Raw genomic sequence first — 17,891 nt, 5'->3', positions numbered from 1 at the left:
TTGCCAAGTAAGTGTCTTTAAAAATAGACTTGTCAGGTAGTCAGAGGTGCTATGCTTGCAAAGGTTTCCAAGATGGATATTTTAATTCTATTAAGTTGTGACTAAGAAATGAGGCTTCTCTTCAAGTGAATATATTATGTAAATACTAACAATTTAAGCATAAAATTATAGACATTTAATAGGAATAATTAAATTTTCCAACGTTTGCATAGCAAGGCCTATCACATCGACTCTAAAACATGAGTTACCATATCATTTTCATTTACAACACGTTAGCATTTTCTCCAAATCGATAGTTATTAGGAAAGAAGGTCACTACTGGGGAACAAATGAAAAGAATTTCTTCAAAAATAATAGTAATAATATAATTCTTGGTTAACATGCTCTGGATTTGGAGAAAACCTATAGAAAACTTTCCAAAAGAGACCAAAAGTGAGGCTACCAATAGTGAGACTCACACTTTCTAACTACATTTCCAGCCTCACACGATACCCTGGAATCAACCCCATAGAAAGAGATGGGCAGTAGGAATTTAGTGTCATAGACGGTAACATTTGCATTTAAATGCTTAGCTAGAAAATGACTAAAAAACCATCAGCAACTCAGTTCTCTCAAGGACCAAGTATTTTTCTGCAAAAACAAAAAATCACTCTAATCTCTTAAAGAGCTTTACAGTGACTTCCATATATTACCTTCTTGTACAGAATTTTTCCAAGTACTCATACAATGCTATAACCTTAAAGGTTTCTATTTCTAACAATTAATTACTTTTAATTGTTTTACAAAGATTTTTCAAACCAACCTCAAGTCATTCTGCTTTACAGATATATTAAAAACTTATCTTGCACTTATTAATCATAGAGTTAATACAAGACAATGTTTTGGAGCAGAAGAAAAATCTGGCAGCCTGGGGAGATAGTACTAAATATTATGGTAAATAAACTTAGTAATTCTGTTGGTGTAAAATGCTGTCTCTGTGGAATAAAGAAGTCACTTGAAAGGGAAATACCATCTTTAGAATTTGGACTTGCCTTCAGCAGAAAATACTATGTTTTTAGCCTAGCTTTGACAACTACCACAGACAGGGCTGAGCAACAGAAAGAGTCCCCTTTGTAATAGAAAAAGTAGTCACTCTGATCACTTTGTCTTTTTAGTATGCAGCCCAGAGGATTCAGAAAAAGATTACATTTACCATAATTAACATATATGTAAATGGAGATCATGGCTATGAATGATAAATTTTCATAGCAATTTAAATCTTGTACAAATTAATCAACCATACAGACACTTGATTAATGAAAGGCAGTGTCACTTTAAAATGCAACATGTTAATATATATTACTGTTATCACAGATCAAAGAATCTTTAAATGTAAACCAATTAGAACAAAGTTCAATCTACATTTTTTTTAACAAATTTAATCCCCGTGTAATCATGATGTCAATTGGAAAAAAAAACATGTTATTCTGCTTCATATTTATTTACGAATTTTAGTGAAAATCATGCAAATGAATTTCGGATGTCTCATCATAGTGGTTGGATTCCCAAAATACAGGATTACAGTATCATTGTAGGATAAGATGAATGACCAAAAGCAACTGCAAATTAGGTATGAGATATTTATTCAATATCATGTTAAATGTAGTTTTCTTCTAGTTCTGCATTTTTATTCTCACTGAGAGAGTTATATTAAACAGATTAAGTACTAAATGACCAATACTCACTCAGTGCAATGTTTGAGATGAGACAGTTAACATGCCACTTTACTAAGAGCTATTTTTCTTGGTCTTTGAGGAATAAAAATTGAAAAGTTTTTTGCAGATTTGAATTTATTAAGAATAATTTTTCTTTTCATCATCAAAATGAATGCCTAATTTCCAAAAAAAAATAAAATGTACAATTAATATGTATGTATTTAAAGTTTAAGGTCTGAAATATAAAGTTTCTCTATGATGGATTTTTTTGCAAACAGACATTAGGCTTAAAAACAAGCATACTACCATAGCACCAACACAGATCTGTTTTATAAAGGAAATCCTACAGTGGACCCTTGACTTCCATCAATACGTTGAAAGTCTAGGCTGTTGCCAGATCTTACCACATAACACAGAACATCACAGAATGAACTGTTGATAAAGAATTGATAAAACAACAGGAAAGACAGCATCCTGTGCTAGGCAAGAAGATGAACTAAGCGGGACACTGAATTCTGTCAAACTCCTAGTAGCAAACTCGGATGACTGTGGCTAATAATTATTGAGCATTTTCTATGCACCATACACCACAATATGAACTTGACACTTTTAAAATATAATGCATCTGTTTGTGATTTAATTAAATCATATAATTCTGGTAACACCTCTATGGACTAGAATTATGTGTTCATCGAGATAAGAAATAGTAAAACTGGAAGTTTGATCGTAGGCCTTCTCATTTCAAAGCTTGTGGTCTTAAGTACTGTGCCATACTGCTTCCCCATGACTGCCTGCCATCATCATCATTGTATCCCTCCTCTTCAGCCGTCCCATTGGAGCTGCAGTGCTGCTGATGTTGGTACAGGACCACACTTTGAGAACCACTGCTAACGCACTACTGATTCTGTAAGAAGCTGAAATAGCCCTACAGTCTCGTGAACCAAGTCCAAGTTGGTCTACTGGAATTGTATTAAAACCTGCCTTTTATCCACTCTCCCAGAGTAAATATGTGAGGAAAATAGATGAACAAATAAGATAAAATATTAGCAAGCCTAATTAGTTCTTAAATAAGCATTTACTACCTGGTCAGGATCAGCACAAAGTCCTAGGGATACGATAAACAAGACTCCTAACCCCAAGGAGTGTTAAGAGTGCGGTGAGGCAGGCAGAAAGCAAACTTCCAATTATAATGCACAGTGATGAAAATTTCTTTAAGGGTTAATTTATGATGCTGTGGGGGTGCCTAAGAAGGCCCTTGAGTTCAAAAAGTAAACCCTCTAAACTAACCTTAAGCAGCTTTGCACAGTGTGTTTTATCTGGGAATTCTAGGACAGTCTGCTGCAGCGTTGCCATCATTAAAAGGATGGTTTTAGGAAAAGACTTTCTGGCAAGGCAAGAATTGCAAGGATCATAGACACTTCTAAGCTGCAAATTATAGTCTTTTAATGAATATTATAGAAAGGGATGTTTATTATTATATTAGTTAAAATAACAGAGAATCCCCATAATAGTAGTTTCAGCAACTTTATTTCTCTCTCATGTTCATGAATTCAAGATGAAAGGTGTCTGGTGTTGCTCCAGCAGCTCCATGGAGTTGTAAAGGGTGCAGGCTCCTTCCTTCCAGCACAATAATTCACCCCTCCTAGAATGTGGGCCTCATCCTCCTGGTCCAGGGGGGCTGATAGGATCTTGCTTTCACATCCATTTTCCAGGCAAGAAGATGAAAAGAGAAAGAAAATAAGGTTCAGCCCTCTTTTGTTATTATGGGGACTTTCCTGAGGTCTCACTGGACACTTTTTCTTATATTTCACCGTCCAGAACTAAATCTGATGGCCATAATTTCAGCAGCAAATGAGGCTGAGAAATACAGTCATTTAGCTGGGTGACCAGTTTACTCACCTAAAACATGGGGTTCTGTTAACAAAGAAGAATGGGAAAGTAGGAAACAACTAGTAGTCTCTGTCATAGTCATGAATTTGCTTCCTTAGCTCACAATGGTGGTAATCACTATTACTTGAAAAATAATATTTTATTTTTCCTCCCCCAACCTTCCAGAAGATACTCATTGCTTTTGAACAGATTGAAATATTTCCCACACCATCTGTCTTGAAGGTGGAGCATAGACTCATACTGCTTTCTGAGTCTGGGATACCTCCTTTCATTGTAAATGAAGAGTCTTGGAGGTGGAAAATAACATCTAAATACTTAACATCCTTCAGATTTAAAAAAAAATGAATGTTTTCATGACTCTAGAATGTCCAATTATTGAAAATGTAATAATAGTATAGATATGAATGACTTGATAATTAAATGCTTCTATCATTCTTTTCTCTGTTCATCCCACAGATACATACTGACTGGCTGCCATATGCCAGACTCTGATCTGAGTTCTGAGAACACAGAAATGAGTGGTACAGTTAAGTTATGTCATGGAGCTTACATTCTAATGAGAGAGGAAAGACAAATAAGTAAATGTATATACACATTATAATTTCATGCATTTTTAAGTGCCGCCATTATGAGCTGAAACGTGTTCCAAAATTCACATGTTGGAGCCATAACCCCAGGACGTCAGAATGTGTTTGTATTTGTAGGTAGGGCATTTAAAGAGGTGAAAGTAAGGCCCTTCAGGTGAGACCCAATGCAGTCTGACTGTTGCCTATATTAAGAAGAGGAAAAGGGACACAGAGAATTACACGACTCATGTGCACAGATGGGCAGCCCTGTGGCGAGGCAAGAGGGTGACCATCTACCAGCCAAGGGACGAAGCCTTAGAGCAAACCAACCACACTGGCTCCTGGATCTTGGACTTCCAGCCTCTGTAACTGTGAGAAAGTAAGTTTCTGTTGCTTAAGCCACCGAGTCTGTTGTATTTTGTTGTTGCAGCCCCAGCAAACTAGTAAAGGCGCTAAAATTAAATTAAAGAGAAGCTGGAAGATGACTTAGACTGGTAGTCAAAGAAAGCGACCTGTATGTAAGCTGAAACCAGGTGATGTGAAGGACCCAGCTGGATCCGTATCTGGGGACATATGTTCCTAGAAGAAGAGACATCTGATGCAAGGACCCCATTTTGTCATATAAGAAATAAACTGAAAGCCAATCGAGCATGTGATCATATTCATCATCAAAACCTCATTTACTCAATGACTGTCTGTTCATGGTGCAATGGAAGGCATGATAGAGCATAAATACAAATCATAGAACAGGCTGGTATTTTGCTATAATTACTATTTCATTGTGAATTACGTTGTGAATGTGCCTGTCATAGACTGATCAGTATCAAATGATTTTACAGGTTCAATTACAAATTTAAGGAATGTATTAACCATTTTAGCTAAATGCTCATTTTGCTCTCCATCCACTAGTACATTAGTCTTGCACAAATGCTTTTTGACTAAAGAAAGAAGCTTTTTGGGGGTATGATAAAAACATAAAATTAGAGCATGGCTCTCATTCAGACTGTCTTCTTAAATGAGCTTCTTCCAGAATAGTCACTTGATAGCTAAGAATATCAGATATTAAATGGCTTCATGTTATCTCAAAAATACAAGTGAAAATGATTATCATTGTCTTGTGTTCTTTTTGCCAAATATTAACAACTGAATTACATATCATGATTTTTTAAAGGCTGTTTATTATGTAAAATCATCTCTCTCGGGTATTATCATTTTTTCTTACTATTGCTTCCACTCACACCTTAGAATCCTTTACAGATACAAATAATAAGACAATGTTTTACCCATCATTAGAATTGGCAAGCCTGTTAATGGGAGGGTGACAGACTTGAGCAAAAGAAAAGCAAGTTGTTATTTAGTCAGTATTAATGTAAACAAACATCTTATTTAGAAAGGAATAAAAGCAGCCACAATGGAATGCATTTGTTAACATGAGAAAAGAGTTGCAAGAGCCAAATTCAAAGTACCTGAATATGGCCGATTAGTAGTAAATTTCCTGAATGGGAAAAAAAGATAAGATCTATTGTAGATGACTGGCTCGTTAATGGTAAAGAGCAATTTTGTAAACGTAATGCAAGCTAAAAAAATCCTCGATATACATTATGTATTTTTAACATTTCATTGTGTTGCATGTTTTTGTATGTCAAAGGGAACATTCCTAACTTACATCATTTTTTTAAAAAAATTGAAATAACAACTCTAAGCTGCACTGACTCAATTTAAAGCCATTTGGTGGTCCCAGTATAGGTTTTATATCATACACACACACACACACACACACACACACACACACACACACACACACAAAAAGCCATCATAATTTGCATCCCATCAATGATTCCCTTAACTCTGAAGCACTAGCCTGGCACTCCCAGAGTAGGTCTCTAGGGTTGAAGCCTGTTCTATCACTCCTACGCTAGATCTATTTGGTAGTAAAATCAGGGTTACTAGCCTGGTGCCCCTTACCTGGGAAAAAACTCTGGATTAACCCTGTCTTCACTCTTCTCAGAAAACTGATAATAAATTTTGTCCTTTTACTCTCTGCTCTTTTTAATTCCTGGCATTCCAGTTGTTCAACTTGCCTGTCCAGCTCTTTCCTGGCAATGCTAGAGCTGACGTGCTATTCTAACATCCTAAATCTCTTGCAATTTATCTGCTTTGTGCAGTTTCTCTCTTTCCCATGTTACCAGTTTTGTTAATAGTTTTCAAATTACCAACAGCTATGTCTCAACATATTCCTACAGAATTTCATCTCTCTCCATCTGTGTTATTTCCAAGTCTTCTCTTTTCCTCCGTTTTCATTATCTCTTTACTTGTCCACCTGTAAATGGGCTCTCAGACTCTTAATCACCTCTCTGTTTTGTTTTGGTTTTGGTGTTTGGTTTTGTTCTTAGAATTCTGTTCTAAGGTGTCTCCACACCTGTGACTTGGATCAGAGTAGCTTTGCTGGCCTCACCAAAATGATGCTGGAAAGCATAACCCTTGCAAAATATCAGTTAACTAGGAAGTTTTATGAGATCAAAACAGAGATAATCTAATAATATGGGCAGCTGGTAACATTAGCATTAACCATTGTTTTTAGTTCTCTGCTCAGTATCTATCCACAAGCATTAAATTCACTTTTAGAAATACTAAAAAGGATTAAAATGAAAAAGTAGAATGATTATTTATTTATAATATCTCCATGAGATCCTAATCATCTAGTGGAATGAATTATAGGTATATTGAATCCATATTTGTTAGCTAATTGCTTATGGGATCTAGAAAACATGGCTGTGATCTTATACTTATGGAAACCGATAGCACCCATTGCCTGGGTCTGCTGTGCTTAAGGACCCATAAGCGGATATAATTGCATTTTCTTTCTGTCTTACTAATTACTTCCATTGTTTAAAAGCTCTTAATGAATACAGACATGTGCTATGGAGGAGAATACCTTCACCCACAATGACAGCAGCCTCTCTGTGCCCTCCAGGAGAGGATTTTAAGGTATCTGAAAAGTGGAACACAATCTCCAGAAACTGTGATGGTTAAAACATGAAATGTATGTATAGATTTTCTAATATGCACCTTTTTCTAAATACAGGATAATAGTAAGGTCAGCTATGAACCAGAATTTACTTCTCCAATGTGGTTATATTTAAAAACTCAGTGGGAAGGCATCTAAAACCTTTGTACCGCAACCTTTATTTTCAACTGAGGAAACCTAGAAGTCTGTGTTGTACTGTTAGGGTGAATATAGCTGGCAATACCATATTAAGACTCATAAATGAATGGTTTAACACTATAAATGCAGGTAGAAGCACAAATTGTCCTATAAGTAGCAATGCTTCATTATGAAAAGAATTATTTTCTAATGAATATTACATTTAATAAAATATATTCTTTCATCTGTACCCTTAAGGTGTAGCAGAAAGCTAGCATACTTCTATTGCAGAAGTTTTACGCTTTGACTATTAAATCAGAATGGCAGTGTTTCTCTTAAATTGTCTATCATTTCAGAATTTCCATAAAACTCACATAAACTATAGATTCCTTACTTGTATTAGTATTTAGGAATTTAGAGCCAGTTCATACATTTTTGTTTTTAAGAAATACCAATATTTATGAGATTATCAAATATAAGAGAGATGATCAGCTACTAAATCATACTTCTTAATTTTTTAGGATTTGTTTGTTACTATTTCTGACAACTTTTTACCAATATTGACATATCTGTATGCATATACACTATGGTAAGTCTCAGTTGGCATGAAAACTCAGAAGAGTCAATATAGTAACTTTGAAAATGGAATATTATTCAATTATGATAAAGGAGGAAGTCATGATTTTTGTGACAACATGAATAGATTGAGGTCATTATAAATGAAATTAATCAGAGAAAGACAAGTACTACATAGAATAACTTATATGTAGAATCTAGAAAAGCCGAACTCAGAAAAAGAAAATACAACGGTCATTGACTAATATCTCCCCATTTTAGTCAAATGGCACAAACTTCCAATTATAAAATGAAGTAGTTCTGGGGATCTAATATACAGCATAGTGACTATAGTTGACAATACTGTAACATAGACTTGAAAATTGCTAAGGGAGATCTTACATTTGCTCACTAAAAAAAGAAATGGTAATTATGTGAGGTGATAGAGGTGATAACTAACCCTAGATAGAGGTGTTAACTAATCCTACTATGGTATGTTATATATCAATCATATCTCAGTAAGGCTGGAAAAAAGCTTTGGAGCTCACTGGAAAAGTTGCAAAAGTACTCTGAGTTTGTCAGTAGAAATCTAGAAGTCAACCTTAAGAACATAAAGCAAAATTGCTAATCTCTATTTATAATTTCATTTAAATAAATGTGCCTAATTATATATATACACACATATATACCTAGAATTATGCTAGGAATCTGGGGCAATCAAGGAGTGAATGAAACGTTCTTGCTTTCAAAATAATTTCAAGACAACAAAGACATATTGATAACTCTAAGTCAAGGAAGAGTAGAGGTATGGTCAATGTGCATTGAAGTTCAAATGGAAGAGCAATCAAGTTTGACTGCAACAATTAGGGAATACCTTATAAAGGAAAGACTACTTAAATTTTTCTTTGAAAGATTAATCAAAAATTAAGTTGGAGAGAAGGGAAACAGAGAATTCCAACTGGGGGAAGTACAGCAATATGGAGATATGAATGTGTATGGTGAATTTGAATAAGCTTGGAAATACATAAAGTTGACTGATCCAGATTTTAAAAACATACTGCAACAACATTTTTAAAGATGAGTTAGAAAATCAACAGGTAAGATTGGGGAATATTAAGTAACTAATAAACCCTTCAAAAAGTCCTAAGCCAGGAAAATATCATAGAAACTGTGAAAAGGAAGCAATAGTTTTGAGTCATGTTATTGACACTGAATTTATTTGATTGGGTGAAACTTGAAGACTTATAAGATTTGTAGCCTTGATGAATGAGTGATTGTTACCAAGGTAAGAAATACACAGAGGGGAAGTGCATGCTTTTGTATAGAAGGGAGAAGATGAATTTGTATGTGGAAACATTTGAGTACCAGTATTTTAGAAAAGTTATTCAAAGGCACCAAACTGATAAACCATTTATGCATGCATGCATTTATTCATATATTCAAAATGCATAGTAAAATCCAATAATATATTTCACAATAACATCAAATCAGTTACAGCGCAATTGACTGTTGGGGTTTGTACCCTGGGATTCCTTACAAGCAAGCTACCCAGGCTTATCTAGTTCATTTCCTTAACCTTGTAGTATGTGCTTATTTGATGAGATTGGACTTTCTGTACCTGTATTTGATTGTATTTATTGAGCATCTTTGATGTACTGGACACCGTTCTAAGCACTGAAGATAGAGAAATGAACAAGACAGATACATTTCTTATACTTACAGAACTTAATATTCTAGTAGGGACAATAGAGAATAAATAAAACAATAAGGAATATAACCTCAGATAACGACAAAAAATAAAGCCAGATAAGTTAATAGAGAAGGTTAGGGTGTGTGGTACTTAAGATATGGTGGTTGGAGAAGACCCTTTGAAGATATGATGTGATATGACATGATAGGACATAACTATTAAATTGAGTGACACAAGAGAATCAATTGAAGATAAGGGAGATAAGCATTCTAACAAATAGGAGCAATGCATACCTTAATATAGTAATAATATTAGAATATTTTCTAAAAATAAGAAGGCCAGTGTTAAGAAATGAATCTAGTGAGTTATTCAGGGGCCAGAAGATGTAGGGCATCTAGGCCATGATGAGGAGTTTAGATTTTACTCTTAAGTTTAATGAGATGCTTTTGAGCAGGAAAGTGAGAATAATCAAATATATTTTTGAAAAAGATCATCTGGTTCCTATGTGGATAATAGAATGTAGGAGAGCAGGAGCAGAACTATGTAGTCAAGTTGAGAGGTTACTGCAATAGTCCTGGTGAATGACAATGATTGAGTTGTAGTGGTTGCTTTGGGATATAATTTAGACTCAAAGTGATAAGGTTTCATGATGACTTGAGTGTGAGGAAAAGAAATAAAGAATGATTCCTAGATTTTTAACTGAAAGTGTGACATTTATTAAGAAGGAGAATAGGAGGAGAAGGAGAGTTATAGGCGAGCACAGGAGGGCAAACCAAAACTTCCATTTTGAACTTGTTAATTTGAGATACTTAGTAGATATACAAGGGGATATGTTGAGCAGGCAGTTGGGTATATTACAGTCTGGCCCATATGAGAGATTTTAGGACTGAGTTGGAAGTAATCACGTTGCGCCGAATAGCTTCTGCTGCTTCTCTAGTTCCCTTTGTTCTGTCAGAGGAGGCAACGATGGATTTTCTTGCCCTCTGGCTTCTGCTTAGCTTTTGCCAGTGGGAAACTCTTGCAGGGGCAGAGGAAGAAGGGAGCAGTTGAGGTATTATTATTCTCTCTCCCACCCTAAGACGTTATAAGGGGTTGTCTAACTCTCCCAACCAAATGTCACAGCTCTTGTCCAGTGGCCCTTTTTACTCACCTTCTCTCTCTGACTTCCAGTACATACCCTCTCCTTACCCTTTCAGACCTGAGGATAGGAAAAGACCCCCTGCTGATACTCATCCTAGAGTATTTCATTATCCTTTATGGTTTCCCTGTACGTTGCTCACACCTTTATGAAAGTCCCTTTATTAAATTCTCCTCTGATTACCCTAATTTATTATGCCATCTGTTTCCTGCTGGGGCAGAAAATCATACAGTATTCCCTTGGATCCTTCCCTATCATCTATTAGGAATAATACAGAAATTGCTACTAGAAGTGGCCCTTGGAATGAGGAACTGACTCTCAGCTGGAATTTGGGGGTTGTGTTCCATCTATTTGAGGAGTGCATTGATTACCCTCTTGCTGGGAAGAGGGCTAGGGAATGGGCAATCCATGGCATGCAGAGGTATTATAATTAATTAAATAATCACCAGTGGATGGAGCGATGTACTGTGCAGTGAGGTGGCTGTGGCACTTAGCACTGCGGCAACAACAGTAGTTATAAAGGTCATGGTATCAACTGTTTTTTTTTCATGGCCCTAGAGTGTATGCAAAAGGAAAAGGAGAAATTGAATATCCAACTGAGATCATGTATGAAAAAATCAAGTCTTACCCTCTTTGAAGGAGCCCCTCATCCCCTGAATTGATGAAATATGGCTTGGGATCAAGCCCATGCCTCGAGATTAACAGTTGAAGATTTGATGACCATTAAACCCATCGGGTCTTTTATACCAAAGTAAAGGAACTAGTAGGAAGAAGGAGCCCATGTCCTAGAACAGGGACATTTGGGCAGACAAAAAACAAAGCTGAAACATCTGAATCCATATATTTCTTTGACCTTCCTTTTCCAGCAGAGGCAGCCTCTTCCCCAGAGTTGAGAGATTGAACCTTTCAGTGACTGGGTAGAGAGCAGTAGCCTCACAAGCTGATGCTCATTCTTCCTAGGACCAACCTCTACCAACCCCATTGCCTCCAGGAGCTGGTAATAAGCCTCAGACTCTAACACAGCCAGAAGGAGAACTACAAGGCTGGGTCTTCAAGGAAGAAATATCCTAACAATGAAAACTTGTAGAATCTAATAGCATTGATTTCTATTGGCAGGAGTCTAGAAATTATATATGGAAGTGAATTATACGGGTGTTAGACCAAGGAAGAAAAAAATATAAGGATGGATTAGGTTAATAAGGGTTTATTCACTCGGGATTTAATATGTTGTCTTGAGCACCTCTCAATGGTGTTAATAGTCTATTAGGTTGGCTGTTTGAAGCCTAGACTCAATCAATTGTAGCCTACATTCAATGAGATTGAATAATGTAACTTCTCTGGCACAATAGAGGGGAAGCAATCAAGTCTCAGGAAAATGGGAATACTGGAATGGGTTATTATGTGAAACCTGATCAGCCAGTCTTTATTTATATTACCCCAGAGGGCCCTGAGGAAATACTTATTACCAAGACTTTAAGGAATCCATTGACAAGGAAGGGAACCAGTATCCTTGAAATCAGGAATAATGCTCTATGGTGACTGTTCTCTCTTTGCCGGGGGTTATGGTAGGGCAAGGAACAATGGAATTTCATTCCTTGATGACAGTGGGAATAATAGGATGCCACAGAGTCAGAGGCCAAGTAGGGGTGCTTATTTGTTAGAGCCCCAGTAGCCATAATTGCCAAAATAAGCTACAGAGGAGTAATAATCAGAATATTTTGACCTTCAGGGATCTTTGGCAGCAGTAATTGATCATGGAGTCCCTAGAAACAAAATATAAAGGCAGCCAACTAAGTAGCTATTTGGCATATAAGGAGAGAAAAATTCTAAGCCTGGTGGGCATAAAATTAATTTGAGCTGCATTTATGGGGATTTACTTCTTCCTACCCACACTTAAGCTGTTGACAGACTTGGAGATCTTTGAGAAGGAGGCCAGGCCCCAGCAGGCATGACCCGGCAGTGAGGCCCCAGACGTTAGCATGACTCTGCCTCCACACCTGCCTCAGAGGAACCCACAGCTTTTGAACAATGGCTGTGACTGGAGCTTTGGTTCTTAAAGTAAAGTATGCATCATAGTCACCCAAAGGGCTTTTATCAGAAGATTTCTGGATCTTACTGATTTAGCAAGGTTGAGATACAGATGCCAGAATTTATATTTCTAACAAGTTGCTATATGATGTTGACGCTGCTAGTTTGGAAGCTACATTTTGAGAATTACAGCCCTGGAGAAGGAAAGCAGACAGACCTCAAGGGGCTGTTAGATACTGCCTCTTGAATGGTGCTAATGCGTCAAGACTGAAATACCACTGAGTCCACTAGTCAGAGTTGGGATTTATGAAGATCTGAGAATAAAGTCTTTATTTATAAATTCTCTATTAGAATTAATTTTCTGAGTATTATGTCCCAAGTCCTTTTCAGAAGGTGTCCAGAAGGGATTTCAGATCCATTTTTTTTCCTATATGCTAAGAATATATAGTAAAAACAGGAAAACTTCATAACAAAGAATGGCGTGAAATGAAGTGAGTTCCATTGCGGAATAGGGGCCAAGTTGGAGTCCCCGGAACTGTCTTCCTTTGCCAAGGTAAACCAAAAGAAATGTCTTACCCCAAGAGGATGTGCCACCTCAAATACTTGAAAAATTACAGAGATGGTGAATCCTACAATATCACCATTTAACTCACTTGCTTGATGGCCTATGAAGCAGTCAGATGGGCCTTTGAGAACAAGGATGTATTATCAGAAGCTTAATCAAGTGATGATGCCAATCACATATGATGTTCCTAATATAGTATATTAATTGGAGCAAATCAGTATGGCACCTGTGACTAAATAAATGCATTTTCCTCTCCTTCTCCTAGTAAAGATACACACCGGTTTCCTTCACGTGGCAGAGATATCAATATGCCTTCACTCTCTTGGCCTAACCTATGTCAGCTCATCTCTCTGTCAGAATATGGTCTGAAAAGAACTTGATTGCCTGATACTTCACAGAATAACACGATCATTGGACTTGTTAAGTTAAAAGAAGTTGCCTTAAATGAAAGAGACATGTGTATCAAAGTCGGAAATAGATTCCATGAAAATGCAAAAGCCTGCCCCATTAGTGTTGCTGCTAGGAGTCCAGCAGTCTGGGTCATGTCAGGAGAGCCTCTTTAAAGCGGAGTGGATTTGCTGCACGGCCCACCCACCACAGTGAAAGAAACACAATGATAGGGCGGCCTTTCGGGATTTGAAAGGAAACATAACACAGTATGTTACTCTCATATATTCAGTGGGTGACCTTAAAGTTGCAAGATTTGAGTGGGCCCTGGAACAAGATAAAGATCTACAACTTGGCCTTCTAAGGGCCTGGCTAGCCCAACAGTGTGAGAAGTGTGTTCAGTAGACTGATACATCCACCCAATTCTCCACTTTGTTCTGGGCCCCAGGTGGCTAAGCTACATGGACTGAATAACAAGCTTTTTTGCCCTCAGTATGGAGCCATTGGCAGTTTCTGTTAGAATCAGTGTAGGCCCCCTGGAATTTTGGAGTGGGCCATGCCCTCTTCTAACACACTAATCTCTGAAAAAAATTCACTCACTCACTAGTTTCTGGACCTGGTAGAAACTGAGCACCTTATCAGAGTATCTATGCAACCCTATTTCCCATCTTTAATTGGTATCATCTAATTCATGGAACCATAAAATTAAGGAGCACAGAACAATTCTATTATAAAATGGTAGTGGTGTAAATGATACCATGTAAGTCCAGAAGACATGAATAAACTGCAGAAGCAAGTGGCTCAGGTTCCTATTGTACTAGCTTGAAATGTTTACCAATTTTCCTTCGACTCACACCTATGATCTCATGGGGACTTCTTTTATGACATATTCCAACATAGTTTCAGATGTAGTTATGGAAGTGAGATTACAGCAGCTATGTTTTATGCTAATTAACTCTATCCCATATCAGCCTGCTACTTTATATAGACAACATTCATGATATCTAGTATTTTAGATTTTAGGTAGGAATATGACCATACTGACATCACCCAGTTGACAATATGGCATCAGATGGGACTTTGTGTGGTTTTATTAGATTCCTATCACTGCCGTACAAACTAGGTAGCTTAAAACAACAGAACGTATTCTCTCATAGAAGACCAAAAGAAGTATCACTGGGCCAAAATCAAGGTGTCAACAAGTCTGTACTCCCTTTAATGGCTCTAAGGAGAACCTGTTCCTTCCTTCTTCTGAATTCTGGTGGCTACCAGCATTCCTGGGCTTGTGGCTACACCACTCCCATCTCTGCTTTTGGTCTTCACCTTGCTTTCTCCTCTGTGTAGATATCAAATTTCCATCTGCTTCCCTCTTATAAGAATACTTGTGATGGCATTTGGGGCACACTGAGATAATCTAGAATTAAATTCTTTTCTCAATCACATCTGCAAAGATGCTCTTTCTAAATAAGGTAACATGTAAAGTTTCTGGGAATTAGGACCTATCCTCTCTGGGGACAATTATCCAGCCTAATACATGTGACCTCTTTCTTAGGGACTCATATCTTTCACCTGGTGAAGCTCAATTATATATTAAGATGCAAAGGGGTGGTATCTTGATAACTTCCTTCTGCTCCTCCATGTCCACTCCCACATAACAAGCTCTTTTGCCATTTGGTTTATGTTTGAATTCAGCCCAAATAAGGAACACTGGTGAGAGATGGAAGGTAAGAGGAAAGTGAGGTCAAAGTATTTATTTTCCTATCTCCATCGTATTTCTAACCTGAGTCCTCATCAGAGATTTTCTGCAACCCTCTACTGAAAGTTATAGCTCCTATTATATGGCCTCTCTACATAGTTCTCTTTCCTTGAGTTTCCTTTAAATACTTATTCTTTTGGCTCCCACAGGCTTCCAAGGGGTGACAGAACAGTGCTATGTTGGTAAAAAAAAAAAAAGCTTTTAACGGCTTTAAAAAGAATATGTATGCAGAGATAGGTGAACAGATTGGTAAGTGTATAAGTTGTTATAAGTTTTTCTAATATAAAGGGTGTATAGAATACAATTTATAAATAATAATAAAATATGCAGCATAATACAATTAATTTTCATAGAATCCTTTTGATTTTTGCTGAACTCTTACAGTTGGCAAGGGTAGATTCAACATGAATTTTGGTTGATATTTTCATTTATGTTAATGCTTATGATGAAAGTGAAACAAAGAAGACAGATTTTGGAACTTGTTTGTAAATGATGTGACTTTTAACTTAATCATGATTTTTTTTGACTACTGGAAGAATATATTACCAAATTTTGAAATGACTATTCACAATATAATGGCAATGGACATGGCTGTACACATGGAAAACTTTCAAGTATAATCTGCATTACTAACATTTTCTCCATCACTTTGTCAATTCTCTGCTAAATTCTCTGGTGTAAGTGCTCCGCCCGCGGCTGATTTTAAGCTACCAATGTGGGATCACTGACTGTAAAGTGGAGAAGAGATGTGAAATAGCCTATTACATATTATTACTGTTACATAGCTATAACAGACATAAATCTCAAGAACATATGTGATAGTAAAATGTAGTAAAATAATTAAGAAATGGTGGATTTTGAATATTTATTACTATTGCTTTTACTCTAATTGATTCCATCTTACATTTATATAGTTTACCTTTTAATAATGTCTATGTTTGACAACTGACTTGCAAACTTCCAAAAGTATAATAATCTCTTCTCATGAGCCAGTACAAGCCTGTCTGGCACACTCGTAAAACAGAGCCTTGATATTATTTTTTCCAGGTTTCTGTATTATCTCTTCTGGTACTCTACAACCTGCCTGCGCCTTGGAAATAAAGAGTTCCATAATTTAATTCTCCTCAGATTACCTACATAGCATGTGCCATGTATTTTCTGCTAGGGTCCTAGTTGATGAAAGCATGTGGATGTTATTTATAGAAATGAATGATAACTCCAAGGAGTAGGAAGGAAGGAGGAGGAATGAGGCCCAGAGCACCCCAAATTTGGAGATCAAAAAGAGAAGGAAAAAACAATAAAGGAGACTAAGATGTAATAGCCTGTGAAACAGGAAGTAAAAGAGAAGAATATGATGTCCTAGATAGGAAAAGAAGAAAGTATTTCAGAAGGAATCAATGATCACCTCTGCCAAATGCTTAGAGGTCAAGTACCATGAGGGCGGATAACTGACCATTGACTTTGGCAAGATGGAGATTGTTGGTAACCTTGATAAGAGAGCTTTCGTTGGGGTAGTGGGGGTAAAAGTCTTATTATAGTAAATTATGGATGAGAAGTGGTTAAACAGCACCAGCAAGTATAAAATAGTTTTATGATCAGTTTTGCCATTAAGGGAATAGAGAAAAGCTAGTAGGGGATGTGGAATTGGCCATCCAATTTAACATGAAGGAAGATGGAAATACATGGGGACAAATAAAAATAGGTCTGGCATATATAGTTGTTGGAATATGATGTAGTTCTGTTCTGACTGCTTCTTTTTTCTCAGGTAAATAGTAAGCAATGTCGTGGGTCGAGAGTGAAGATGGCAGGCGGGGGAGTGGTGCTTGCGGTTGAAGGAGACAGGAGATGTAAAATAGTTTGCATTGTTTTTGATTTTGTTATTTTGCTTATAACAAATTGAATAGGAAAATGTAGCAGGATTGCAAGGACAATGTAGGGAGAATAAAACCTCTGCATGCTCAGGGGTTTGGTCTTGCTCAGTATCTGGCACCTATTAGATCATTTATTTATTCACAAATGTTTTTTCCATTGCCTACTATATGTATGCTGAGCCCTGTTCTAGGCACCAATGGTCAAACAAAAAAAAATCCCTGCCTGCTCTTTGATCTGTTAGAACAGGTGTTGGCAAACTTTTTCTGTAAAGAGGCAGAATCTATATTTTAAGCTGTGTGAGCCAGGTGGTCTTTGTTTTAACTACTCAGCTCTCTCATGGTAGCCCAAAAGAAATGATAAACAATACATAAAAGAATCGGCTAGGCTGTGTTCCAAGAAAACCTTATGAAAACAAGTGGCAGGCTGGATTTGGCCCTTGTGTGATTGTTTGCCAACCTTTATGTTAGAGAGTAACTGGTGCAATGACGACAAAGCACAAAATGGATGGGAACAACTTGAGTGAAGGGTTTCATTTTTTAAACTGTGGTGAACAGATGAAGTCAGGCTGAAAAGGCAGTATTTAAGCAAAGGCTGGGAGAAGATGA

Source organism: Manis pentadactyla, chromosome 8 (genome assembly GCF_030020395.1).
Source record: "Manis pentadactyla isolate mManPen7 chromosome 8, mManPen7.hap1, whole genome shotgun sequence".
Classification (NCBI taxonomy): domain Eukaryota; kingdom Metazoa; phylum Chordata; class Mammalia; order Pholidota; family Manidae; genus Manis; species Manis pentadactyla.
The sequence above is the reverse complement of the archived record's forward strand: the minus strand, read 5'-3'. Positions refer to the sequence as shown.